Source organism: Camelus bactrianus, chromosome X, assembly GCF_048773025.1.
Source record: "Camelus bactrianus isolate YW-2024 breed Bactrian camel chromosome X, ASM4877302v1, whole genome shotgun sequence".
Taxonomy (NCBI): Eukaryota; Metazoa; Chordata; class Mammalia; order Artiodactyla; family Camelidae; genus Camelus; species Camelus bactrianus.
The window spans coordinates 8499359-8526754 of NC_133575.1; the positions used below are offsets into that span (position 1 = coordinate 8499359).

The window sequence follows — 27396 nt, forward strand, 5'->3', positions numbered from 1 at the left end:
TTTTTATTGCTGAGCAATATTCCATTGTGTGGATAGATCACATTGTGTTGGTGGAACCACCAGGTGATGGACATTTAGGTTATTTTCACGTTTTGACTTTTAAGAATAATGGTGTTATGAATGTTCCCATACAAGTTTCTGTGTGGACATATGTTTTCATTTCTCTTGGGTAGATTCCTGGAAGTAGAATTCCGGTTTACATGGTAAATTTCATTTTTAAAGAAACTGCCAAACAGTTTTACAAAGTGGCTGTACCGTTTTACATCCCACCAGCAGTATATAAGGGTTCTCCTTTCTCCAAATGACTTATGAGGTACATCCTTTCATATGCTTATTATTTATTTGTGTATCTTTTTTGGTGAAATGTCTATTTAAGTCTTATGTTTAAAAATGGCTTGTCTATTTATGATTGAGTTATAAGAGTTCTTTATATAATCCGGATTCACAGAACTAAGAAATGAATTGTTAATTTTTGAACTCTTCTTATGGATTTTGTTAACAAAAGATTTGGGGGAGTCCTTGGCTTTAGCTTGGGTATGATGACAAGAGAAACTTTTGAGAATGGCTAAACTCACACCTTGGAATGTGAATCACATGCAGTTTACCTACAGTAACTTAAGTGTAAATATATACCAGAAACCCCTTCCAACACATATACAGTGAGATTCTGTTACCAATGTCTAATTCTTTATCACAAGGAAATTAATGAAATCCCTTTGTCTGGTATGAGTCTGAGAAGAGAGCCCTTGTTTTGGTCCAGTAGCGAAACCTGTTTCTTCATTGGATGTTAGCTGAAAATGAGTCTAGCCCACTGGGCTGATAAACATGGATGATGGGTGAGGTGGGGCGTGGGATATTCCGCTTAGCCATTTCGTGCCATCTGGGCCACACGATCACACCTTCTGTCTGGGAATGACTTATGTGTCAGTAGGAGGAAGCACCAGGCTTTATCAGTAAAGTGGGCCACACTCCAGGACTTTCTCAGAGTCTATGGTGAGAACGCATTTTGTGTGATTTCAGCCTTTTCACATTTTGGGGGACTTGTATTTTGGCCCAGTCTATGTCGTCTATCCTGTGGAATGTTCCATTGGTACTTTAAAAGAATATTTACTATGAAAACTCCTAGCAAAAGAAGTTGATTCTGAAAAGAAGTATTCTGTGAAACATACTTTGAATCACTTTCTGATACCCTTGTGTAAATGAGGCTTCTTCCTATTCTCCTAAGGTAAATTTAACAAGACAATGCATATTTATAATGCATATTATTAAGAAAGCAAATATACTTGCAGAAATCCTTAAAATTGTAGCTATGGAAATTATTTTTTCCTATCCCTGGTTCTAATAAGCAGTGGAAGGTGTGAAAATACTATTTGTTTCTTCACCATGTTCTTCAATAGTTGGATCCATAATATAGGCTTATTAACCATTCCTATGCTTGAACTGAACTATTTGACCTTTATTTAATTAAAATATTATTCATTTACAGCACATGGGAAGAACTACACTTGCAGACAAGGACAGAATTATCCAGGACATCAATTTTGATTCTCTGCAGTATGAAGTTGATAATAGCTAAAAGCAGGAAGCACAGAGCAGCAAAGTACAGCATTATGCAGTGTTTTGAGGGTTTGTCATGCAGGGTTAAAAAGGAATTTCAGGTTTTCGCATGGTCACGTTTTGCAAAAGATATTTACTTCCACTCATTTGAACTTGGAATGATCATTTGAGACAGAATCTTCAGATGAGGTGGATATTTTCTAAGATAATTAAAAAAAATAAAAACCATGTTACAATGATAGAATTCCTCCATTTTGCATCAAGTAAGGAAGGCTTCTTTTTGAGACTGTTGAGTTTCTGCTTTTTCATGTTTTAGAGGCTAAACAGTGAAGATTGCTTTGTTATTCAGTTTATCACTATTTTAGAAATAACACTGAGGTTCAGGGTCAGGGAGGAATTACTGAAATTGTTTTCTCCACATATTTTAAGAGTTTTGCTTTTGGGGTTTTCTTTTCTACCACCCTGCCTCCAACCCTTGTTACATTAAGTGGTTTCCCATGGTTTAGAATAGCTGCTGCCGCCACTTCAAATGAAAGGCTCATTTCTGATTCCTGATGTTTCCACCCTGCCTGTGTCTTTCTCCTACTTTGGGGATATATTCCTGTTGTTGTTCCAGTCTTTATGCTTGAGAATTTGAACTGTCAGTTCCGTTCACTTTGCTTAACTTTTGCCTTGTGTGCTGCAAAAATACCAAGAATTAGTGTTGACTTAAATGAGTCAAATTAGCAGTTAGATGCAATGGGAATATTTCTGAGGACAATGTAAAGTTAAGAACACATTTGCCAGAGCACTTGCAATCTACAACAATAGGCATATATTTTGGAAAGGATAGTTTCTCAATTTATTGTTTTCTTTTAAGAAGAATTGCTGTGGTTTTTGACTGTCGATTCTGAGCAAACTTTTTACAAATTGTTACTATCTCTTGGATTAATCACCTTTTGGAGATTGAGTGTAAGGAGAACTTCTTGGTGGAGAATTTTCTATGGGCTCTTGGCCTGAAGTTCAGCCTCTTCCAGGGTGTATTGGGACTGTGTGGTTGAAGCCATACCAGGACTCAGGTAGCATTTGCAAGCTTGATTCATATCTTGCCAAGCAGCATATTGATGCCAGAGACTGTCTTCTGATAATCATCAAAATTCCTTTTCTTAGATATACTTGGTTTTCCCAGGAAGGAGAGTTGGCAACTTAGAGCTAGTTGGCACCTGACTAACTATTAGTAATATGTTCTTCTCCCTCTGGATGTCAGATCCCTAAGGGTTCTGTGCCAAGCACATTTTTAATGGTATTTAGGAGACGAATTGTCTTGGGTAAATGTTTCTGCCTTGGAAGCATCTTACGAGGTTCCTGAAACCTGATTACAGATGAACTCATGAAAGAGATACACATTTTCTAAGTCAGTTGGCTTTTTCCTAAACCAAGTTAGAAAGAGACGGTTCCTTCATTGCTGCAGGTGAGGTGGAACGTGCTTAAGGGCTTTCTGTAAGGATCAAGTTCCTGGTTATTCTCACAGATGAAGACTGATCAATCTTCATTTACTGCTAGTTGTGTTTTCATTGGAAAGTTTACAAGGTTCTCTATTCACATAAGAATAGAATCAATTCAAAGGGTTTTTTAGTCTACGACTCTTGAATTTCATTGAAATTCTTTCCAAAAGTATTAATTTTTTAAAAATAAAGAAGCAATTAAATCTCTGATACGGGACTCTTAAGCAACTTAAAGGCATTTAATGATTTTATTTCTTCGTATTAATTGTGGATATACAGTTGATCCTTGAACAACACGAGTTTGAACTGTGTGGGTCCACTTATACTGGATTTTTTTCCAATAAATATGTACTACAGTACTACATGATCTGCATTTGGTTGATTCTGCAGATGTGGACCTGTGGGTATGGAGGGCCAACTGTAAAGTTATACGTGGAGTTTTGACTGTGGTTCCCCTAACCTCTGCATTGTTCAAAGGTCAGCTGTATTTGATACAAAGGCAAACAAGAGCCACAAGTTCCAATAGAAGGTTGACCCTGATATCTGAGATAAGTGATACCTGAGAAAAAGGACAAAGAAAGGTGAACAAGTATTATTAGGATTGTAAAAAGATAAACTGAGGCATATTAAAAAATTTTAAGAGTTTGAGCAAAAATCAATTGGAATAGGGCAGCACCAAACCAGAAGTGGTGAAGAGTAGTCCACCAACAGGAGCTTAGGAGAGGCTTTCATAGAGAAAAGGCAGAAGTAAGTAAAGTGTTGATTGGCTGTAGGCTAAAGCCTAGTTGGCTCTCTGTGATTGGCTGTCCTTAGCATTTTGATTTCATAACCTTGAGGAACTCAACAGGCTTAGATTTTGGGTTCTTACTTAGGCAGACAAGCCATTAGAGCCACCTCGGTCTAATGGACTCTTTGGTTAATTAATTAAACAATTCCTCCCTTTTGGTCATCCTCTCCTACACGAGAGATTGACCCCAAATTTGGTATTAGCACCACTCTCAGCCACCAACAGAGTTAAGTTGTTCTTGTCTCATCGTGAAACTCTTGGGTTGTGATGTCAGATCCGTGGAAGACTTCCTTTTGCTGTTCATCTCATTTTTCATCCTGTTTCTGTTTCTCTAAGCACAGAGACACCATCTGATGTACTGCCAATGGCTGTGAACGTGCATTTAAGACCTTTGAGAGAACATAGCACACCAGGGACTCTACAATGATGACAATTAGGAGGATAATACAGGAGACTGAAGTATACTCCTTAACCCGGGCCCCCATGCATCAAACCAGTTGGTATCAAATAAATCAAAGAATGTTCCTGAAGGGGCATCAGCCTGTTTGTTAATTTCCTGTATTTGTTACGACACTAGAGGTGTTGATCCAGGTACAGCAGGAGGTATTTGCTATGGCACAGACTCCTGCTTGTTCAGCCAGCAAGTAATCTAACACAACTCTAGTATCTAAGCCACCTTAGCAAGAACGTCTCGGGACTTGTGTTGTGTAGCTGCGGCCTGGGCAGCGGATGCACGACAGTGGTCGGAGGGAAGGAGCACTGTCCTCCCAGGCGTTTACGGAGAGGAAAAGCAAGTAGCAAGAAGGCAAAAGGAACAACGTTTCCGTGTTGGAGATGAAGATCTTGATCTGTGACCTTGGAAGATCTGTCCACTGCAAGCTGCCATCTGCTTCTGGGGAGGCGCTCCCTAGTCAGTTGTAACTTGACATCTGCTGCAGTGTGCCGTCCCAGGAGTCTGGGGAAGCCCTTTTCAATCGGGGGATGTGTACCCAGGTTCAGTTCCTTGAAATCTGGCTGCCACCTGGGTAGTGAGGAGGACCTGGTGTGGTCCCTTCCAAGGAAGTTCAAGGGCAGTCACATTCTTAGTGATCCCAAAATAGAAGAGTGGGAGAAAACTGGAAACATTCGTTTAGAGAGCCGTTGCCAGATATTTGAGGAAACTGGAATTCAGGATCCAGTTCAGTTTACAGATACACAGTTGTTTCCTCTCACCTCTATTATTTCTAGTAGTTCTAGTTATATATATTTATAAGAATTCTTAACCCTTAGAATCCTTTATTCCTAGTGAAAACTAAGAAGTAAGCAGTGTGCACTGTCCGTTACACTAGCATTCTAGTGTAACAAATTTAGAAACACTGTTCACAATTTCTAGAAGTATATCCTTCCTCTTGGTAAGTTTTTTAATGTGGCGTAAAACATGTTTGTGGGTAGAACCAAGTATCTTTAGTTCCTCTGTAAAAGAAAGCCGAAAGTGGAAAACCTATGTTTAGTAATTAATGTTTCAGTATTTTATCTTATTTGGAAATGATGTGGATGTTCAATAAATAGCCATCATTTAACTTATCTCGTCCAACTTTAAGGTCTTAAGTAACTCAAAAGATTTTGGAAATTGTTTTTAAGCAGAAATACCATAAAGCATAGTAATTGTTGAAAAGTGCGTTTATAAACTTTTATCTTACTGACGTCTCTTTAGTTTACTTATTCTTGTTTTGTTTAGATTACTCATGAAAATTTCATGAGACGTTGAACAGGCAGCCATCATCCTAAGTTACCTTTGTTTCCTAACAAATTATGTAACAAAGATTACATGAGCTTATTTGACTTTACTTAAGCTAGGTAATATAAAAGTATTCTATTTAATGCTGATCACTCTCAAGACATACCTGTTTTAATTAAACCAACCAACAAACTAGCTGTCGTTGACCAAAGATTATCCTAGAGCACATGAACTTGAAAAACATTTGGGTTGGTTTCTATATTTCTGAGCATATACTTGATTTATATAAATGTTTGTTTTTGAGCCTATTAACAGAGCTCTTTACAAATTAATTTTGGCACTGCCATCAGAAGGTAGAAAAACATCACACATCTGTCAGAATCATACAGCAATATATAGGCAGATGCAGAGATCATACAGCTTTTGTTTAAAATTTTTATTGTATGAGATAGATACAATAATGCAAAACTTACTAGTTTATAAAAGAATGATTGGATCCAAATTGTATTTCTGGCTGATAGAATACATTAAGTTTACCAGCTCAGATGGCTAAACCTTTTATTAATATTTGTGGAAAAAACTTTTAATATTTTTCATTCTCCTAAGTTCCAAATAACTGCTGCTGTTCCTCCTCTTCCCCCGCCCCTTCCCCCTGATAAGAATTACCTCCCTAAAGTTTGCATTCCATGAGCTAGCTCTAAGTTCCTCGAGAAGACCAGGTAGAACATTTATATCTCAAAGGCACAGAGAAAGGACGTAAGTTTCTCCAAGAAGGGCTTTTACTTTCTAAATCCAGATTTTTTTCAGAGTATTTGTAAGCCTTTTCATATTAATAGAGGAGGTTGGGGATTGGTAAAAAGGATATGTGGGCTTTGAATTGTTCCTGGAGCCACATTTCTGTTTTTGTAAAAACACAATTTGTAAGATAAGTATGGTTATTTTAAATTCCTCAGAGAATTGGGTTGCAATCAGAATGATATCTAGACTTTGACCTAGCTATCAAACTATGTTATGCTCAGTTTGCTTCTTTACGTCAGGGAGATCTTCAACTAAGATGGGAATCAAAAGATTCCTATGTTTTAGATTTCGAACTCTGTCTTTGGGATGTTTTAGTAAATCCTTCCACCACAGCTTCAGAGTGTTTTTCTTTCCCTTTGGGTGCACAGTGCTTAGGGGAGAAGGCTTTTTAAAAACGTTCCTATCAGGTTCTGAGTATCAGCTTCCAATTTGGCCAACTTCTGACCATAGAGCTATTTTTTTAAAAAAGAAAGTTTTTGAATATCTTCTCAGGTTTCAGCTGTGACAAAAAGTAAATATTCCCGTCAGTATTGAACAGCCCCATGGATACAAGAGGGGTTCTCAAAGAGGGTGCAGAAAATACTACCCTCCCAAGATCCAGAGCCACTTCCAAAAATAACCAAAAGACTGACACCTGGCAGCAGTCGGTGGGGTACTAGCTACAAATGGTTTGCAACGCATATTTCTGTCTGGCTATAGGTTTGAGGTCCCCAACCTGGCAATTGCCACGCCACGTCCTCAGGACACAGAATGAGACAAACAAGAAGGCAGTAGCTGTCCCTGGGAGGAAAGGACCGATAACCGATGTGCCTTCCTGCCAATGTGAATTTGGAAAGGAAGGGACAACGTGAAACTGTGCCTTCCTCTCTCGACCAGGCTCCACAGATCTGGGAGGGCTGACCTGACCTTGGTAAGAATTCTTACCCTTTGCCAGGCTTCTGCCAGTTTTCCCAGGACGCTGTCTGCTGGATTCGGAGCGAGTGGGGTGTCCCAGCGGGTCTCATCCTGGTCACTAGAAACTGCAGAGGAGGAAAACTGTCCTTCCCTGTGCCCTTTATAGTGAGTGCCTGGCTGAGACCCCCTTTCCTCAGGGCACCTCGTGCCTGGGTAATGCTGTCTGACGTGGTTCAGAGTTCTCCGCTGTGGCCACTGTAATTCAGATTACCTCTGTTAAGGTTAACCTTAAAACACAGTTCTATTCACCCGGGTCCTTACACTGGACGTGGTCAGGTTTCTGCGTCAGACCCAGTCGGTCCCCAGACCCATTTCAGTTTCTGAGTCGGAACCAGTTTGTCCCGCGACCAGGTGCAGTTAAGTCGGACCCAGTTTGTCCCCGGACCCGGTTCCGTTTCTAAGTCGGACCCAGTTGGTCATCGGACCTGGTTCAGGTTGTACTTCGGGCCCAGTGTGTCCTGGTCCTCGTTCCGTTTCTAAGTTTCTAAGAACCTGGTTTGTCCCCTGGCCTGCTTTGTAAGTCGTAAGAAGTCGGTTCTGGCCGGTTTCTGGACCCAGTCCGGAGAAGGAAATGCTCCAATAAAGTCCGAAAGCTCGACGCAAAAGGCGGAGTTGGGATTCAGTATCCGAGAGGGCCTTGCCCACCACGTCCAGCGGCAGCGAGCACGCCGCCGGTGCTGGCGCTTCACAGGTACCTCTGCCCGTTTGCTCACTGCTCCCGGGGCTCCGGGGCGCCCTTGGGTCCCTGTTCTGACACAGAACTGTTAAAAGATAAACTGAGGTGTATTAAGAATTCTTAGAGTTTCTTTGAGCAAAAATCGATTCGAATCCCGGTAGTGCCAATTCAGAAGTGGTGAGGAGTGCTCAACCCACAGGAGCTCCGGGAGAGAATTTTATAGAAAAAAGGTGGAAATTAAGTAAGGAAGTTACTGATTGGCTATGGCTTCAAGCTAAGTTGGTTGTTTGTGATTGGTTGTTCTTAGCTTTTGGATTTCGAAACCTTGAGGCATTTGCAAGCTTAGCTTTTGGTTTGCTTACGTGGGCCTCTACGGCATTAGAGCTACCTCTGTCTAATAGCCTTGTTTAATTAATTTAACAGGATTCTATATTTAAACTCTCACAAAATAGTCATTTATTGGGTCAGCTTCCTGTGTCAGCTAATTATACCGAGTGAATTTCTTCATGACTGCAGCGGTCCTTTCCCAGGTCTGTGGGGATTTTTGTTTCGAATGTTAGAAACGATATTACTTTGGGTTTAATAGTTTCTATTTACCTTATAAAATTAAAAAAATCAGTTCAAATGTGAAAGTAAGGAACAAACAAGGTCTTTTAGCTTTATTTTAGCCCTGGCTTGATAGGTACGCACCAGGCCAGAATTTGTCTTTCATTAATTAATTTATTTGTTTATTCAGTTTACTTTTTGCATAATATTACAGGAATACAAATCTGAAATGTGTGCACTCCTTCCAGGGCTTTGCCGCAGAGATAAAATTTATAACTAAAGCAGTGGGTAGTACTTAATTCTCTAAATGCTCATGTCTAAGTGGGCAAAGTCCCATGAAGTTTCCTAGGCAGGAGAGAGAACCTGTCTACTAAGGCAGGGGTTCAGTAGGTGGAATGGAGGCAAGAGTTTTGAGGACAGCCTTAGTGTTTAATTGACATTTCGTATGCACCTTACAGAATAGGCAGGATCTTGAAAAGAGGGTTTAAGATGGAGAAAGTATTAGAGGGAGGAAACAGAATGAAGGAAAGTATTTTGGTCACCTATGAGGCTTATATGCAGATGAAGGGAGTACTTAGACTACTGTAAAGGTGGCAAAAAGGGAAGTGCTACAAATTAAGTTTGCACCTGGTTTAGGTGGATATCAGGGAGAATTTGGATGTGCAGCTCAAGATTCATTGTACAGGTATACACTTTTGAATTTCTGTGTAGGAAAGGTTGTTAGCCCTGAGAATGCACCTTGCAGAGCTTCCTACACTGAGGAACAGTTGTCCCGGGGCCCCAGCTCCTACAGTGTGGAATCCATGATCTTGCTTTCCATGGGCTGCTCTTCAGCAGTGACTGAGCAGGTTGGGGATACAAAGGCATGCTGTTCCAGGAGACACACACTCCTTTTTTAGTTGACCTTGGCTCCAGAAATCCCAGACAGCTTTGCTGAACCTTCCTTAGACATTAAGGGAGTCTAGGATGCTTCCACCCAAGTGAAGGTGGGTATGTCAGCTCTCTTGACCTTGCCTGGCTCCATCTGTATTTTTCTTTGCACAAGCATTTCCACTAATAAAATCCGTGTACGTTTAATCGCCTCTTGACTTCTACATCTTAGAGGAAGAACTAGGACTAACTCAAAGTGTTTAAGGGTGGCCACCTGGTTGGAGGTGTATGGCTAGGGAGGTTGTCTTGAAGAGATGTTTGTATGGCGAGGACACTGCTTTTGTTTAAATTTCATGGATATTTGAGGAGGCTTTGGTGGAAGTGGTGAAGATTATGGAGGTCTGTAGCACCCCCAGGCTATCCTGGGTGTTGGTAGTGGGGAATCACTTAAAGTTTTTGACGCATTACAAGAGTGATGATACAGATTATTTCCTAGTTCAGTCATAAACTATGACTGGGGTCATATATATATTATGTATGACTAAAGATAACATTATTCAACTCTAGTTCATTCAATATAAACAAAAAATAATGAATAATAATAACTTCTACCTGTCATTCAGTGCTTCTGACTCAGACATGATGTCTTAAGTATTTGACAAAGACAGCTTAGAAATTCTTTTCCCCATTAATATTTTTCCCTCAGTATCCTTTTAATACATTTTATCAGGAATTATGGCATGGCCATACAATTTCTTAATTTACAGTGCCCTTTCTTTGTATAATTTCTGAAAGAACTGTGACACCCAGAAATTACTTTGACTCAATTTAATATTAATAAAGACATACGTTAAAGCAGGTCCTTTGTTTGCCTGTTCCTCAGCTTTGTGTTACGCATTGTCTTGCATTGAAATAATTCTATGTTTAGGACCTTACCGTTGGTTGCCTTGGATATCATGGTACTGTCACAACTTTAGGCTGTGACTTTGCTGCAGGTGTTAACGAGAGGAGACAATAGTCTGCCAGGCAGATGCAGAGGAAAGGAAAACCGGATTCCCACACATGCTGTGGCCCTGGCAAGTTGCACACATTATATGCATCTGTGAAAATAATTTTTACTCAGAATACCTGCAATACATAAATTAAGACTGCTCGGAAAGTTAACAAGAGTGAAGGAATGAGGGAGCAAGAGGAGCGTGGGTGCAGACTGAGGGCACTTGAAGGGCATTGCATTGGCAGCACTAAATGGGTGATCAGGGACACCGGAGGGGCAAGGACAGAGGAAGCCACTAGGGGATCTAGGGCTCATGGGAGTCAGCCAAGGCTTTGAACAGGGTAAGTAGAAGGGAAGGGGGAAATGGCCAGTGGTTTCGATTTGCCTGCACAATTGGAAATAAGGGCTTTTAGTATCTTTGGGGGGAAAGCATGTGCTTCCTCCTGAGAGACTAAGGGGTGATTTCACAAATGTACAAGCTGTCAGGCCTCTTGTCTTTATATGTAAAACTGTCCTGTCTTCTTTTGTTGCTCTGGGAATATTCTAGAAAATTGATGCCTTATTTATCCATGAAGACTTCCACTCATGTGCTAATCCCCTGAGAACAAAGTTACATTCCAAAATTGGAAGGAGTTTAATGGACACTTTCCATTCACCTTACTGCTCTTTGATTTTGTTGGCAACATTGACTTCTTCTTATAGTAAAATGGGGTTTTCTCTAGTAAATGTTTGTTCTTGTGCAGAAAAATGTGAAAGAAGCCTTATAATTCATTGTTACCAGTAGTTGTTTAAAGTTAATCATTATTTAAATTGAGGGTGGTAGGCAAGTCCGAAGAATATCCGTCAGTGACTTTCCAGGAGAAGAATTCGTGCCAGTGAGTAAAACTGAGTGAATGACACAGTTCTTTAAAAATGTATTACATATGCTGTACAAAGAAGATAGTCAAAATGAGGTATCATTTATCTTATAGGTGGTTGGAAACGAGACCAAGAGAAAAAAATAAGTGACTTAATAACCCAACTTTACCCAGAGAGTGAAAAATAAAATGCAAGATTCCAAACCCTGACCTTCCATTTCATCTTCATCTTTGAAAAATACAGGTAAGTATTAATCATTTTGAAAGTTGACCTTGTGGCTGTGGACACAGAAAGTGGCAAGACAGCTGTGCTGATCTGACGTAAAGATGGTTTTAGTTTTCTTGCAAACATAATTAGGATGGTATTATTTTCTGATTCATGAATGTGAAAACATGTGACTTGATTCTTTTTTCTCTTGTCAACAAAGAATGGCGAGGGTGTGGAGAAGTGGGCTGGACTCTCAGGCTAGTCCAGATTTTGCCAGCAGTTAGTGACCAATGCTTCCTTTATTTGAACTCTTCTGGGAGTTTCTTCCCAGTCCTTGCCTGTTCCCAGCCATCCACAGTGAATGGCCATCTGCAGGCTGCCTGGCCTGGACACTGGGTTAAACCAGCTTGGCAAGATATGACACTCCTGCTCCCATGGTAAGTGGCGTTAAGAGCTGTTTGCTGCCTTATTCTGAAGGATGGAACATGGAGTGCACAAATACGTGTGCTGGGGAGATATGGGGCTCCACCCCCAATCACAGGTGACTGGTAAGGCCGTCTGGCTCTCTCTGCCCAGGTCTCCTCGGCTTACCACTCCATGAGCCTCTGGTAGGGTAGAGGGGAGCTATGTGTCCCGGCCACGGTCTCCTCTAATCTGCCACACCTTCCCTACCTCCTCTGGGCTTCCCCGGTGCCACACCCATCTGGGCTTCCTCTACCCACTCCTGTGCTTGCTGCTCCTTCTCTGCCTCATTGCTGCCTTTCCCTGTACCAGAGTGCAGAGTCTGAACTCTCCCTCGTGGCTGGGGACCGCATTCACATTCACTACCGGAACCCACGGCTTTAGAATTGGGTGTGTCTGTGTGTTAAATATTAGATATATTATATAATACACACATAAAATATTCAAAGCAATATATGTATAAACATATATACATATGTATTTAAATTTACGCATGTGTGTATACATAGATACACATGCGTATTTATTTATTTTTCTCTTTACCTTTTTTTCCAACTTACTGCCCTCAAGGTCCATCCATGTTGTTACAAATGGCAAGATTTCATTCTTTTTATGGCAGGAATAATATATATTATACACACCCCAATTTCTTTACTCATTCACTCATCTATGGACACTTAGATTGTTTCCATATCTTGGCAATTGTAAATAATGTGGCAATAAACATAGGGGTGCAGTTATCTTTTTGAGTTAGTGTTTTTGTTTTTGTTGATTAAATACCGGAAGTGGAATTGCTGGATCATATGATAGTTCTATTTTTAATTTTTTAAGAAATCTCCATACTGTTTCCCATAGTGGCTGCGCCGCCAACATATTCCATTCGCACCAGGAGTGCACAAGGATTCCCTTTCCTCCACATCCTTAGCAACACTTGTTATTCTAACAGTTGTGAGGTGGTATCTCATTGTGGCTTGCATTTCTCTGTTGATTAATAATATTGAGCATCTTTTCATGTACCTGTTGGCCATCTGTGCGTCTTCTTTGGAAAAATGTCTATTCAGATCCCCTGTCCATTTTTAAATTGGATTGTTTGGGGTTTTATGTGCTATTACGTTGTATGACTTCTTTATATATTTTGGATATTAGCCCCATATCAGATATATGATTTGAATATATTTTCTTCCATTCAATACGTTGCTTTTTCATTTTGTTGATGGTTTCCTTTGCTGCACAGAGCCTTTTAGTTTGATGTAGTCCCACTGGTTTATTTTTGCTTTTGTTGCTTTGGCTTTTTTGTATCAAAAAATCATTGCTAACACCTATGTCACAGAACTTACTGCCTATTTTTTCTTCTAGGAGTTTTATGAATTCAAGTCTTATGTTTAAGTCTTAATTCATTTTGAGTTAATTTTTGTATATAGTATAAGATAGTGGTTGAGTTTTATTCTTTTGCATGTGGCTGTCCAGTTTTCTCAGTAGCATTTATTGGAGAAACTGCCCTTTCCTCCTTGTATATTCTTGGCTCCTTTGTCATAAATTAATTGATTATACAGATGTGGGTTTATTTCTGGGATCTAAACTGTTCCATTGATCTATGTGTCTGATTTTAGGCCAATACGAGACTTTTTTGATTACTGTAACTTTATAATATAGTTTGAAATCAGAGAGCATGATACTTCCATCTTTGTTCTTCTTTCTCAAAATTTCTTTGGCTATTCAGGGTCTTTTGTACTTCCGTACACGTTTTAGGATTGTTTATTTTATTTCTGTGAAAAATACCATTGGACTTTTGATAGGGATTGCATTGAATCTGCATTTTGCTTTGGGTAGTGTGGACATTTTAACAATATTAATTATTCTAATCAATGAGCATGGGATATCTTTCCATTTATTATGTCTTCCTCAATTTCTTTCATTAATGTTTTGTAGTTTTAAATATACAGGTCTTTTACCTCCTTGGTTACGTTTATTCCTGGGTATTTTATTCTTTTTGATGCAGTTGTAAATGGGATTGTTTTCTTAATTTCTCTTTCTGATAGTTCATTATTAGTGTATAGAAACGCAACAGATTTTTGTGTATTGATTTTGTATCCTGCAACTTTACTGAATTCGTTTATTAGTCCTAACAGTTTTTTTTAATGGAGTCTTCAGGGTTTTCGATGTATAGTATCATGTCATCTGAAAGTAGTGACAGTTTTACTTCTTCCTTCCAATTTGGATGCCCTTTGTTTCTTTTGCTTCCCTAATTGCTGTGACTAGGACTTCCAATACTATGTTGAATAAAAGTGGCAAGAGTCGGCCTCTTTGTTTTCTTCCTGATCTTAGAGGAAAAGCTTTCAGCTTTTCGCTGTTGAGTGATTCTTTTTTTTTAAGCACATCTATGTGAGTTGTATACACCATATGAAGATGTATACAGGACTGAATCTCCACAGGAAAGACAGCTCTGACAATAGCAGCAGTGATAGCCGCAGTTTATAGAGTACCTCATTCTATGCTGAGCAGTGTGCCAAAGTGCATTCTATAGATTTTCAAATTAATCCTTATATAGGTTTCCCCTGCTATCCAAAAGTCAAGCATTCCTATGAAACTTTTCATAAGCTGAAATGACATAAAGTGAAGAAGCATGCACCTTAGGACACATCTTGGTAATGCATGTACAAAATAAGTGGAGGTAAAGCACAGATGCTCACAGACACAGTGCAAAGCTGTGGCAGCTTAATGCTGAGATGTTGAGCGCAGTTCCTGAGGAAGGAGCTTGGTGGGGCCCCTCTCACTGCTCAGGGTGCACGCTGCCTCTATAAGGGCTTGCTGCAGAATAAATGCTGAACATTATTTTCACTTTTTGGCATTTTGTAAGAGGGAAAATCCTCTTCAGATTTGTTTAACTTAGTGAAAACAGGTACTAATGTAGGTTCTTCATAAGAGTAAAATGGCTCAAAGCAAACTTTTGAAAAGCGGGTGACACCTGCAGTCGGATTAATTAGGGGTATGTATTTTTAGCATCTTATGAATATGGAAACTGAGGCCTAGAAAGGCTAAGACGTTGGCTGAGGTTCATATATCTAATATAACTAGTCTAGGTTTGTTTATCTGTCTCCAAAGATAGTTCTCTCTACTAGAACAGATTAGGTAACTGGTCAACTGTGTGGCGATTGGGATACACAAGATCCTTTCACACATTTGATTTTTCTAAAAGGATTTCCATATTATAGAGTAAGTTGAATCAAAATCAGTCAAGTCATACAAGGCTTTGGCATGGGAATAACTACTATGTGGCCTGGTCTTATGATGTCTTATGCCCATCAATTACTTTGGGGAAGAGAACTTTACAAAGTGGATACAGTTTCCTGGCTAGTAGTTCAGGTAATAAAGGCCTGCAAACATTGAGTTTAGACAATAGAAGAAGAAACAAGGTGGAAAAGCATAGTTCTGAGTTCTAGAGTCCTGGAAATCCATAGATGGATAATGAAGGTCCAGGGCAGACAAATTCTGTGAGCTATAATGGTGGTCTCCAAACATATCTGTTCACATGTCACTGCAGCAAAAAAAATGGTACGACTATCCATATATGCCTGTGTCTTTGTATGTCTGTATGTTTACAGATTGTATACATATATACTAAGAGATCTTTAGAGAGATTAAGTTTAGTAAAATTTTGTGAAGTAATGGATGAGTGTTGTCTCATGGTTTTTAATATTGAAAAATATGATAGTGGTTTGTTTTTGTGGTCTGGATGTTTAGTTTTTAAAATGTTTCTCAAATTCTGATGACTTCATTCTCCCATTAGCCAACTTCTAAGGGGTAAAAATATACTTTTGTGGTGAGATTGATGGTTAACAGTAATGGATGTTAGTCCATATTTAGATAGTCTTAATTTCGATTTTGTGTGACTGATTTCTCCTCAGATCCTATTGCATCAGTGTTTTTCAAACTGCATGTCACAATCTATTGGTGGATTATAATATTAATAGTAACTAATGTCATTTTTAATAAAATAGGAGAGAAAATGTCAGAGTATATTACTAATAAGTATTGTTTTGAGAAACTCTTACTTCAGTTATATACCTATATCCATATGTCTGTATATATTTACATGTCATCTAAATACTGAACCATGGAGTGAAATGTGTCAGTCAGAAACTTTTGAAAGTATTGAGTTAGATGATTATTGTTTTTACCCAAGCCTTGTTGCTATTAAAGAGCTCATACCAGGGGAAGGAGAAATGTGCTCTACCATTTTCTTGCTTTTCTCTTGTCCTTACATTATTGGCATTACTTTCAATCCTTGATTCCTTTGCACAGAGCTTTTTAATCCATTCATGTGTTGTGTGAGAGTTCATTTAGTTAAAACTAGAGAATATGATCTGTAAATTCACTTAACAAGGCACATGTCAACTACAACAGAAGGAAATATTGCAGGAGCCTATGGACCCTTTGATAACTCTTTTCCCTCAGGAAATTTCCAGTAACATACCTGGTTCACGACCTTCAGGCATCCTGACTAAGAGAGAGCCCCAATGGCAATCCTTATATGACCTATTAGCAAAGCTTAATTTCTTCCATATTATTTCAGACAAAAAAACATTTAAATGAAAGTGTTCATATTTTTACCCCTTCCCCCAGTGGATCATATGCCCTGCTTTGTAGATGCTGACTCATTCACAGGCATGGCTGCCAGAGGTTGCAGCCATCCCTGCCTTCCGTTTTGACCTCATCTCACACCATTCTTGTGCTTACCTACCTTCTCTAGTCTAACCACTCTGAACACTCCAAACAGGTTTCTGCCTCAGGACATTTGAACTCAGGACAATAAGAATCATGGTTCTTATTACCATGATCCTTACGAGGCTGGCTCCTTGTCATCATGCAGGACTTATCCCAAAAGACACCCTCTTAAAGAGGCCTTCTCTGGTCACTGTATTTTACATAGCCCCTTTCTCCCTCTCCATGGCTCCTAGCCACTCTTTATTCCATTCCATTCCATTCCATCTATTTATTTATTTATAACTTACCACTATCTGTTTAATGCCCGCCCAACTCTACTTTAAGCCCCTCTAGAATGGACTTTTGTCTCTACAGTTCACTCCAATGTCCCAGAATGTTGTTGGGATTGGTAAATATTTGTGGAAAGATGCAACAAATGACTCAGCATTTCTCCTGTCCCTCTGCTCCGCTTGAGCCAGTCCCTTTGAATCTTGTCTTCTCATTTGTCTGTGAAACCAGTTCCTCCTATGATGCTGAGATACTGGATTAGAGGTACTGGATTAGAAAGGATGAGTTGGTTGAGCCAAAAGCTGTTAGAATTACCTGGAAGAAATGCTTGTGAGCCAGGGTTTAGGTGGGGATGTTGATCCTGGAAATCCTCATGGCTCACTTCTGGTAATAAAATTATCAGGCCACCTGTGCATTTGGGAAGAGACCTATAACTGCAGCTGTATTATGCTGTTAGCTCTAAAGGAGGCCAAATTTTTGTGTCCCGTAGACAATTTCCATGATCAGAAATTTGATCTCCAATTGAACATGTTTTCTTGAGAAATAATTAGTAGAGATTGCTAAATTTTATCCCTGTAGACAAAATATTACAGTCTTAACCTGAAGTTATTCAACTCTACCAGAATGCCCTACCATCCTGCTTCATGTCTGGCACTCAGTAATAGGTATTCTTAATAGGTATTAGTTAGATGACTCTTAATAGGTATTAGTTAGATGAATAAATAAATAAACATAGCCAGTCATAGAAGCTGAGTCTGGCCTGGCTATGACATTATTCAGCTGTGCAGTCTAGATCAGGTTTTGGCAAACTATGGCCCATAGACCAAGTCCAAGCCACCACCAGTTTTTGTAAATAAAGTTTTATTGGAATACAGCCATGCTCATTTGTCAAAGTATAGTTATCCCTCAGTATCCTTGAGGGGGTCGGTCCAAGACCCCCATGGATACCAAGATCTGAGGATGCTCAAGTCCTTTATATAAAATGGCATAGTATTTACACATAACCTACACACATCCTCTCATATACTTTAAATCATCTCTAGATTACTTATAATACCAAATGCAGTGTAAATGCTATGTAAATAGTTGTAAATGCAATGTAAATGCCATGTAAATAGTTGCTGATGTGCAGCAAATACAAATTTCGCGTTTTGGAACTTTTGGGAATTTTGTGTGTGTATGAATATTTTAGATTTGTGTTTAGTTAATGCCGTGGATGCGGAACCCCTGGCAGACGTATTGCCTTTCACACCACAGTGGCAGAGCTGAGTAGGGATGACAGAGACCACAGGGCCCACAAAGCCTACACTACTTGCTCTCTGGCCCTTTACAGGGAAAATTTGCAGACCGTTGGGCTAGAGAACACCACTTAACTCTTCTGGGCATTGATTTTGTCGTTTGTAAAATGAATTGAATGGACTCAGCAGTGTTCAAGATCCTCTTCAGAGCTCATGTCTGAATTCCCTGGAATTTAAGACACCGTGTCCATAAAGAAAATGCAGAGTGACATAGGCTTAAGGTTACAGTCATTGTCTTCTTAGAAAACATGTGGTTTGCAGTAAAGTTCTCATTAAATAGACGTAACTATGTCCCCACACATAGCTTGAAGACATATAGAACATTCCAGATTGAGTTCATTTCTATGGTTTGGTGTTTAAATGCTTGGAGAATAGACTTATTATGCTGCTTAGTACCACCTCACAGCTTTCACCAACAGCTTTACTAAAGTAAAAATGAAGGCTTTGTGAAGTGACTATGAGAAGTGGGTTTGCTTACAATCTGTGATGCATTAAGTGTGGGTCTGGCATATTAAGTTGAGATGAAAAACAATGTTAAATATGACATTGAAGATCGCAGTTGAATTTCCTTGACTTACTGTGAGGTCATTTAGTGCTAGATAAGCAAATTATTGGTTGCGACATATAGAAGGGGAAAAATTCTAGAGCGTGGGAAGAAAATTTTGTCTTTATTCAGTTAGAATCAGTTACATTATCTTGATTGGTTTCCTTGTTTTGGTTTAAACTGTAAATGCTTAAATAAATAAAAGCCTCATGGATACCTTTCAAAAACCATTAGGTCGGTAAAAATGTTGTTCAGGTCACGAAGTTTGCATCAGATATTTCTTTCCATACTTGCCATCCTCTTCCTTAGCGACTCCTAACACTTCTGACTGCACCCTGTATCCCAGATCACAGAACATGAATGTCACCATCAAATCACGTAGTCAAGGGTTTCTAACAAACTGAGCAAAAAGCAGAATACATTGATTTTTAAGTGAGGATAAGGAATAAGTTGCAATTCAGGGACTCTGTTCCTCACTCATTAAACTTTTATTCAGCATCTACTATATGGCAGTTCTGTGCCAGAAGCTGGAATATCTGTTTTATGTTATCTTTTATAGATTGCAAATCTATAGAACTTCAGAAATGTTACACCATGATCTCACTTGATTTTCATCCCAAATTTGGGAAGGAATCAGAGCAAGAATTCTGTCCACCTCTAAGGCTTCTGTGGGACCCCTCTGAAGGAAGAGTGGAATGACAGAGTGAAGAGGTGAACCCAAACTGGCACTGTCTGGAGAAGTTCCATCTTCCCTCACAGAACTTTCTTTATGTGGGAGCTCGGTGTGATCTGGGGAAGGCCAAGCACCTTGTTGACCTGAGGATAGGGAATGGAAAAGGGGCAGTGCCATGACTCTGGGGCAGGGTGACTTCTGCATAAAAAGAGGACTGATTTGTAACTCACACTCTACCCTGTCTCCCAGATCCAAGCAGGAGACTGAGTTCTCATCCCGTGGTGAGAGGGCCCCCCTGAGTCTCCATGATACCCAGATCGCGTTGGTCCTTGCCCAGTGCCCCACTCCTGACCAGACTCAAAGAGCTCCTCCTTTGGATGTAGCGTGGTAGGAGCGGGGTCTATGAAATGTGAAATTTCTTTGCAAATCATCCATCGCTGTTTGATGGTGATCTGACCATAATAGAAAGAGCATCTTGGACTTGCCAAAAGGTAACTCCTTCCTTTGGAGAAGAAACTCTCTAACATCCTGATCTGTGAAATAACAGGGTTGGATTGGATTATCTTTGCAGTCTTTCCCAGTTGTTACTTGCCACAATTTTTGGACTTACATTTGGTTCCCAAAATAACTCGGTTTATATTGGGCTCACAATCCAGAGATGTCGTTGTGGCAGATGCTGTCACGGCAGTGCCTGTTCATATCTCCTTGGCATCCACCATCTCTGCTGGCTTTGCTGCAAGCACCTATCACTCTCTGCCAGAGGCTTTCATCTGGCTGCCGAGACACACTTGGCTGGAAATGCAGCGAAGTTAAAATCCCCAGGAACAATCCTCAACTAATGCCAAACATGAGTTGAAGAAAGATGCTGCAGCATTGTCCCTCAGGGGAGACACCTCTGAAGTGGGTTCTCACTTATCCACAGCAGTAACTTGTTGGTTAATGCACACTGTTTTAGATTCCTTCCCTTCCCTCTTTTATGTTGCCTCCCAAATAAGCTGATTGCGCTCAGATTCTTATATCAGAGTCCGCTTCCAGGGGAACCCAACCTAGGACCCATCCCAAACAAGTTCTACTTGTGATTCATCTAGCAGCATGCATGTTAATTCACAGTGGTCAGTTTCTTGAGGAGTGTATTTTATTTGCCCTGACTAGGGCTGCCAGATTTAGCAAAGAAAAATATAGGAGTCCAGTTATACCTGAATTTCAGATGATATCAAATTATTGTTTAGTATGGGTATGTCCCATCCCAAGTATTGTGTGGCATATACTTATGTGAAAAAAGTCATTTTTTTGAAATTCAGATATTCTATATTTTATCTGTTATCCTAAATCCCAGCTTTCATTGGGAGGACAGGGCATTGCAGCTAGACAGAATTCCAGCACTGGAGGGAAGGCAGAGGATGATTGGGATTGGCTGAGAAGATGCAGAATGTGGAAGGAGTGAGGCAGACCTAAATAGCAGTGCCCAGGGATAAAGCCAGGTCTAAACCAAATAGCCTACAGGTGTGGGGTGGTGGATAAGGGATTATCCATTCAAAGGGCTCAGGCAGAGGGGCAAAAACCGCAGCTAGCAGTCTCAAACACTGTGGGGAGGGGATGCTGAAGTCACTGAACTTGCCCAGACATTATTCCTTTCTCTAGCTCTACTGTCTAACACAATGCCTGGCTCACTCTTGGTACTCAGTAAACACTGAATGAATGATAGGGAAGGAAGATGGATGGGAATAGGAAATTCTGCTATTGTGAATTTCATGGAGAATTGTGCCCACTGAAAAATGCGGAGAGCCTTTTTGAGCAATGACTTGCATCTGATTATGGATGCATAGCAAACAGGAATTGCTATGTGAATTCTAAGTAATGAGCTTTTCTAATCCTTTCCTCATTTTTCATTGCAGATGCAATTCAACTTAAATCTTTCATAGGTAGACAGATTTTTGAATGCCACTTGTATGTTCAAAGGTAATTTACTTAATAGCCGACTTAACTGAACCTTGAACAATATACTGGGAACATTTAGACTGAGAGAAGGAGTTTGGGAGGCAGATTTCCTCTTCAGTTTCAAAAGGCTGTAATCAATTTATGTTTTTAATGACATTTCCTTTTCTTTCTGCAGGAAGGATAAAATCTCATTGTGTGTCAATTATTTCTAACTATAAGTTCAAAGTTGAAAAAGATTGGTCTTATTCTCAGCAAGCCATGTGATATTTTTCTTACTCTTTTACAGAGAAGACAAAGGAAAATAGAAAAATAAATGACAGCATATAGATAACAGAAAAGTAGTGCCAGTGTTTCCTCAATTTTCATTAAAGTCAGCTTTTATGTTACTAGAGAAAAACGTTTTTATAAAACACCAAGCAGGCTGCTCTCTGAAGGGTGGTTTTAACTTTAAATAATTTTTTTCCTATGGATGATGTATTTTTAGAGTTTACATGTTCATTTTGTGTTAACACCATGTCAGCCACATGAGAAGAGCAGAAATTTATATATGGAGAAATACTGAAAATAAACCTAGGAATTCAAAATAATACATATCTTAATGTAAATTTAAAGGTGTACTTGTTCTTAGCATTCTGTCAAAAATGAAATTCCCCCCAGATGCTGTAGAGCCAGTGATGTTACTTTGAGGTTTATTTTAACAACTGTGTGACACAGTCATGGAAATTTGTATAAATAAATAAATAAAAGTAAAAGAAGGTCTCCTGCTACTAAGAGGAGCAGGGCCAGTTATTCAGACCAATTCTCTGGATGAAATACTTTTTAAAAAGCTTAAAGTAACTGAAAAGCTGAGTAAAGTACAACAGTGAAGGAAAGTGTAAAATAACAAGTGTTGGTGAGGATGTAGAGAATTGGAACCTTGGGCGTTGCTGTAGGAATGAAAGTGGTGTAACTGCTGCGAAATAATAGTCTGGCAGTTCCTCAAAAGGTTAAACATAGAACTCCCACGTAGTCCAGGATTCCATTCCTAGGTATACACTCCAAAGAATTGAAAGCAGAAACTCAAACAGATGTTTATCACCAGTATTCATAACAGCATTAGTCACAATATCCAAAAGGTGGAAACAACCCAAGTGTCCATCAGCAGATGAATGGATAAACAAAATGTGGTCTGTCCGTACAGTGGGACATATTTGTCCATAGAAGGGAATGAAATTCTCATACACGTTACAACACGGATGAACTTTGGAAACATTATGTTAAGTGAAATAAGCCAAACACAAAAGAACAAATACTGTATGATTTCACCTACATGGGGTACCTACAGTAGGCAGATTTGTAGAGACAGAACATAGAATGGTGGTTACCAGGGGCTGGGGGAAAGGGTGATGGGGAATTATTATTTTGAGGATGATGAAAAAGTTCTAGAACTGGGTGGTAGTGATGGTTGCACCACATTGCAAATGTACTTAATGTCATTGAATTTGTACACTGAAAAATGATTCAAATGGTGAGTTTTATGTTATGTGTATTTACCACAATAAGAGAGAAAAATGAAGGAAATAATGAGAAAACTGACAGGTAAATGAGCCCAGAGTAAATGACCTGGGGGCATGTGCCATTTCTCAGAAATTTTGGACCTTTTCTTTACAGCATCCTACAGCAAGAGAAACAGAAATCACAGCCCAGAGTCCTTTTATTGGGTTTTTAATATTACTCTTCATTAATTTTATCCTGAATGTGTTCATGAGGTTTTCTGAATCAGAGACAGACTATCATTAGTGTTATTTACCTAATAATCACTGCATTGGCCCCTTTCCCCAGACCTTACTCCTGGGGCATCACAATGAAAGCCAGATGGAAAAATCTCTTACGTGAGAGGCCAGATAATCCACAGGTGAGGAATGGAGAAAAATGGATTTTCTCTGCTTATGTACAAGAGAAAGAGGCTGCTGCCTTCCCCTTTTCTCTCAAAAGGAGGGAATAAAACTTTTGCTCTTTGAAGACAGGATGAACAGATCCTGAGTTCTTACTGTAACCTCTTGGAATGTAATGACATCTTTTCAAGGACCAAATAAGCCTGAATGTCTCTGGCTGTCCAAGGCACTGAACCTCATTTTCCCTTGAAATGTAAACACATACGTCCAGAGTTAGGCCCATCTCTCTGGAGTTCTTTCAGTATCTATGTAGTTCTAAATGACCTTCCCAAGGGTTGCTCTTTGCTTACTCAGGATCCCAAGTTTTCAGCAAAATTAATTCAGAAGTCCCCAACTCGACAGGAACACAAAAATATTTTGTCTACGCTACACTGTTGAAGGCTACACTTTAAAAATTTTCATAAAATTCAATTGATCAATTCTTTGTACTACTTAAGAATGCTTTTTCCATAAGGTCAGGAACGAGGCAAGGATTTCCATTCTCACCACTTCTATTCAACATTATACTGGTGGTTCTAACCAGTACATTAAAACAAGGGGGGAGGGGGCAGCAGAGGGAGAAGGATTAGAAAGGGAAGAAGTAAAACTGATTTCATTTGCAGATTAAATGATCAGCTATGTTGAAAACCCTAAAGTATCTACAAAAAGCATACTAGAGCTTCATCAGTAAAGGGGGAGGGTATAGCTCAAGTGGTAGAGCACATGCTTAGCATCAACAAGGTCCTGGGTTCAATCCCTAGTACCTCCTCTAAAAATAAATAAACCTAATTGCCTCCCCCTCAAGAAAAACCTAAAAAAAAAAGATATTGTAAACGTTCAATGAGTTTAGCAATTTGAACACAAGTCCCTGCAATGGAAGGCAGAGTGTGACGGCTGCTTTTACAGAGGTACCACTTCTTTTAGAAGTACCAAGGTGGGGGGATTAATTCTCTTGGAGAAAGTGGAAGACATCACAGGAGATGGGCTGTGAATCAGGTGTTTGGGGAAGGATTGATTTTGGTCAGGAAGAAGGGAATTGGTGTTCCAAAGGGAGGTAAGAAAAAAACCCCAAATGTTTGGAGGTGGAAAATCACAGGAAGCTCATTGCATTCTTTAATATAATTGGCACGGAAAGTCTCAGGAAGAGGAGAAGGGAGGCAGGGTCAGAAAGGAAGGTTGGAAAGATGGCAGAGGCCTTGAATGTCAGACCCATAACTAAGGACTTTATCTGAACAACTTTAAATAATTCTCAACACCTTCCTTTAGGGGAGTTTAAAATTAGTTTCTCAACTATAAAATAGTAATCTTTTTCTATTGGCTAGTCAAAGATGATTATATTCATAAGTAATTTTAAAGTCAATTAATTGGGAATTTGGGATTTGCAGATATACACTACTATATATAAAATAGATAAACAACAAGGTCCTACTGCACAGCACAGGGAACTATATTCAATACCTTGTAATAGCCTATAATGAAAAAGAATATGAAAAGGAATATATATATGTATAACTGAGTCACTGTGCTATACACCAAAAATTAATGCAGCATTGTAAACCGACTCTACTTCAATTTAAAAAAAAAGGGGGGGGGGAATAAAGTGCACCTTTAGTTTCTTAAGCTAGGCAAAATAATCCAATTTTATGTAAAAACAAACTGAAAATGTGAAATGAAATCTTTCAAATCTGCTGCTCTTGGATATTTATCATCTCTCTCGCTAATCCTAGAATATAAACTCTCTGAGGGTAGCAATGTGATCTAAGTCTTCCATATTTGCTATTGTGCAGGCCATTCAGTGGGTATTTAATAAATCCTTGGTACCCAGCTGTAATGTAAAAGTGCAGGAATCTAGTTGGTAGCTCTTGACATTATTAAGAAGTGTTTCCAAGTTAAAAAGAAAGAAAGAAAAATCTAAAGCACATAGCCAAGAAATAAATATGGAAAGTAGAGTAGAAATAAAGAGATTTTATTTCTTGAAGCTTCTGCTTCTAGGACCCAGTGCTCAAGTGGAGGGTCCTTCCCCCATCCCGTATTGAGCAGCCTGCACGTTTCCTGAGGCAGACAGCATCCTCCTCCTACAGTCCAGCCCATAGAGGGGGACATGGTTTACTCATCTCAGAACACAATTCTGCTTCATTAAAAATTCTTTTTCTCTCTTATTTCAAAGGAAATAGGACACAGCACTTTCCCTGCCCATTCAATACCCTTTTCCATAGGAACCTTGAAGCACAAACCTCAACCCTTCAGGGACTGACCCCTCCATACAGACTTCCAAAATAAGCCCTGGAGTGGACAGACAGCCATATTGACATGCTTTACCATGTGAAAAACTCGCCTTCCTCTTGATCACACCTGTTCCTACTCAGAAAGGAAATTCTGAGATTCCGAAGTCTGTTCCTTCTCCCAGGACAACTTCCCCATTGCAAAGTTTCTCCTAGGCATGCCATTTTTCTAAATGAGACGATGTCCACCACCCCTGTGGACTTGCTGATCTGTACTTTGGATTTTGAAACCGTGACCTAATTTTCTCAGCATTGAATTTTAGTGAATTGCTGTTATTGTATTTACAGGCATACCTCATTTTGTTGCGCTTTGCAGATACTGCCTTTTTTTTTTTTTTTTTCAATTTAAAGGTTTGTGGCAACCCTGGTGTTGTCAGATGATGGTTAGCATTTTTTAGCAATAAAGTATTTTTAAAAATTTTTTACTGGGGGTACTGGGGATTGAACCCAGGACCTCATGCATGCTAAGCACACACTCTACCACTGAGCTATAACCCCACCCCCAGCAATGAAGTATTTTTAATTAAGGCATATATGTTGTTTTTTTTTTTTAGATGTAATGCTATCACACACTTAATAAGCTACATTATAGCGTAAACATCACTCTCATAGGTACTGGGAAACCAAAAAATTCATGTGGCTTGCTTTATTGTGATATTTACTTTATTGCAGTGGTCTGGAACCAAACCTGCAACATTTCCGAGATATGCCTGTATGTTTGTGTGTGTGTGTGTGTATGTATATATACACACAGAGAGGGAGATTGATTGATTGATTATAAGGAATTGGCTCACATGATTATGGAGGCTGAGAAGTCCCATGATCTCCCATCTGCAAGCTGGGGACCTGGGAGAGCCAGTGGTGTAGGTCCAGTTTGAGTTCAGGAGAAGACCCATGTCCAGGCTTGAAAACAGTCAGGCAGAGAGTTCTCCCTTACTCCACCTTTTTGTTCTATTCAGACCTCCATTGGATTGGATGAGGCCCACCCACATTGGGGAAGGCAGTCTGCTTATTCAGTCAGCGGATTCAGATGTTAATCTCATCCAGAAGCACCCTCACACATACACCCAAAATAATGTTTTAACCAAATATCTGGTCATCCCTTAGCCCAGTCAAGTTGACACAAAAAATTAACCTTCACAGATAGTGAGCAGTTTGGCAAATGTCAGTGGGGGGTTTGTATTCCCCACTTTAAATGTGTCTCCATTTAGACAAATCAAATTGGCCACCTGCATATGAGTCCTAGGGTCACCCGCAGCCTTGACTGTTTACCTACCACCTGTCTTTGTAATGAGCCTACGCCAAATGTAAATAACATTCCTCTGCTTTTGAAAAACTTCACTAAAGCAATGGGTCTAGAGCAATGTTTTTAACTGGGGTGATTCTGCCTCCCAGTAGGTATTTGGCAATGTCTGGAGACATTTTTGGTTGTCACAACCAGAGATGCTACTGGTAACTAGTAGGTAGAGGCCAAGGATGCTGCTAAACATCCCCCAGTGTACAGGGCAGCCCTGCAACAAAGAAACATCCAGCCCAAAATGTCAGTAATGTTGAGGTTGAGAAATCCTGGTCTAGAGAAAAAGGGACATTCTATACCCCTCAACACAGTGTACCCTAAGTGTCCCATCTGTGTCACGGGAAGCCAATGCTTTCTGAAAGATTTCTGCATTGGCATTTTCCCACTGAGTTTAAATTCCTGGGTAGTTCTGGCATTAACATTGGCAACTTTCGAATGGCTTTAAGGTTGGCGTGTTAAATCTCAAATTTGGATGAAACACAAGAAAGCCATGAGAGAAGTTCACAGCACCTTGAAATCTAGGAGAGCTGTGAGAATTGCGTGCAGGTG

General features: G+C 39.6%; 1 long non-coding RNA gene across 2 annotated transcripts in view; it reads left to right on the forward strand.

Moving 5' to 3' along the window:
- The window catches only part of LOC123620023 (uncharacterized), an 83893-nt gene that overhangs the window by 55812 nt on the left and 685 nt on the right, over positions 1–27396 (forward strand). For both annotated transcript variants that reach the window (XR_006728731.2, XR_012504848.1), the window contains one exon: positions 11355–11484. This is a non-coding gene — a long non-coding RNA (uncharacterized LOC123620023). The remainder of the gene's footprint in view (positions 1–11354; positions 11485–27396) is intronic.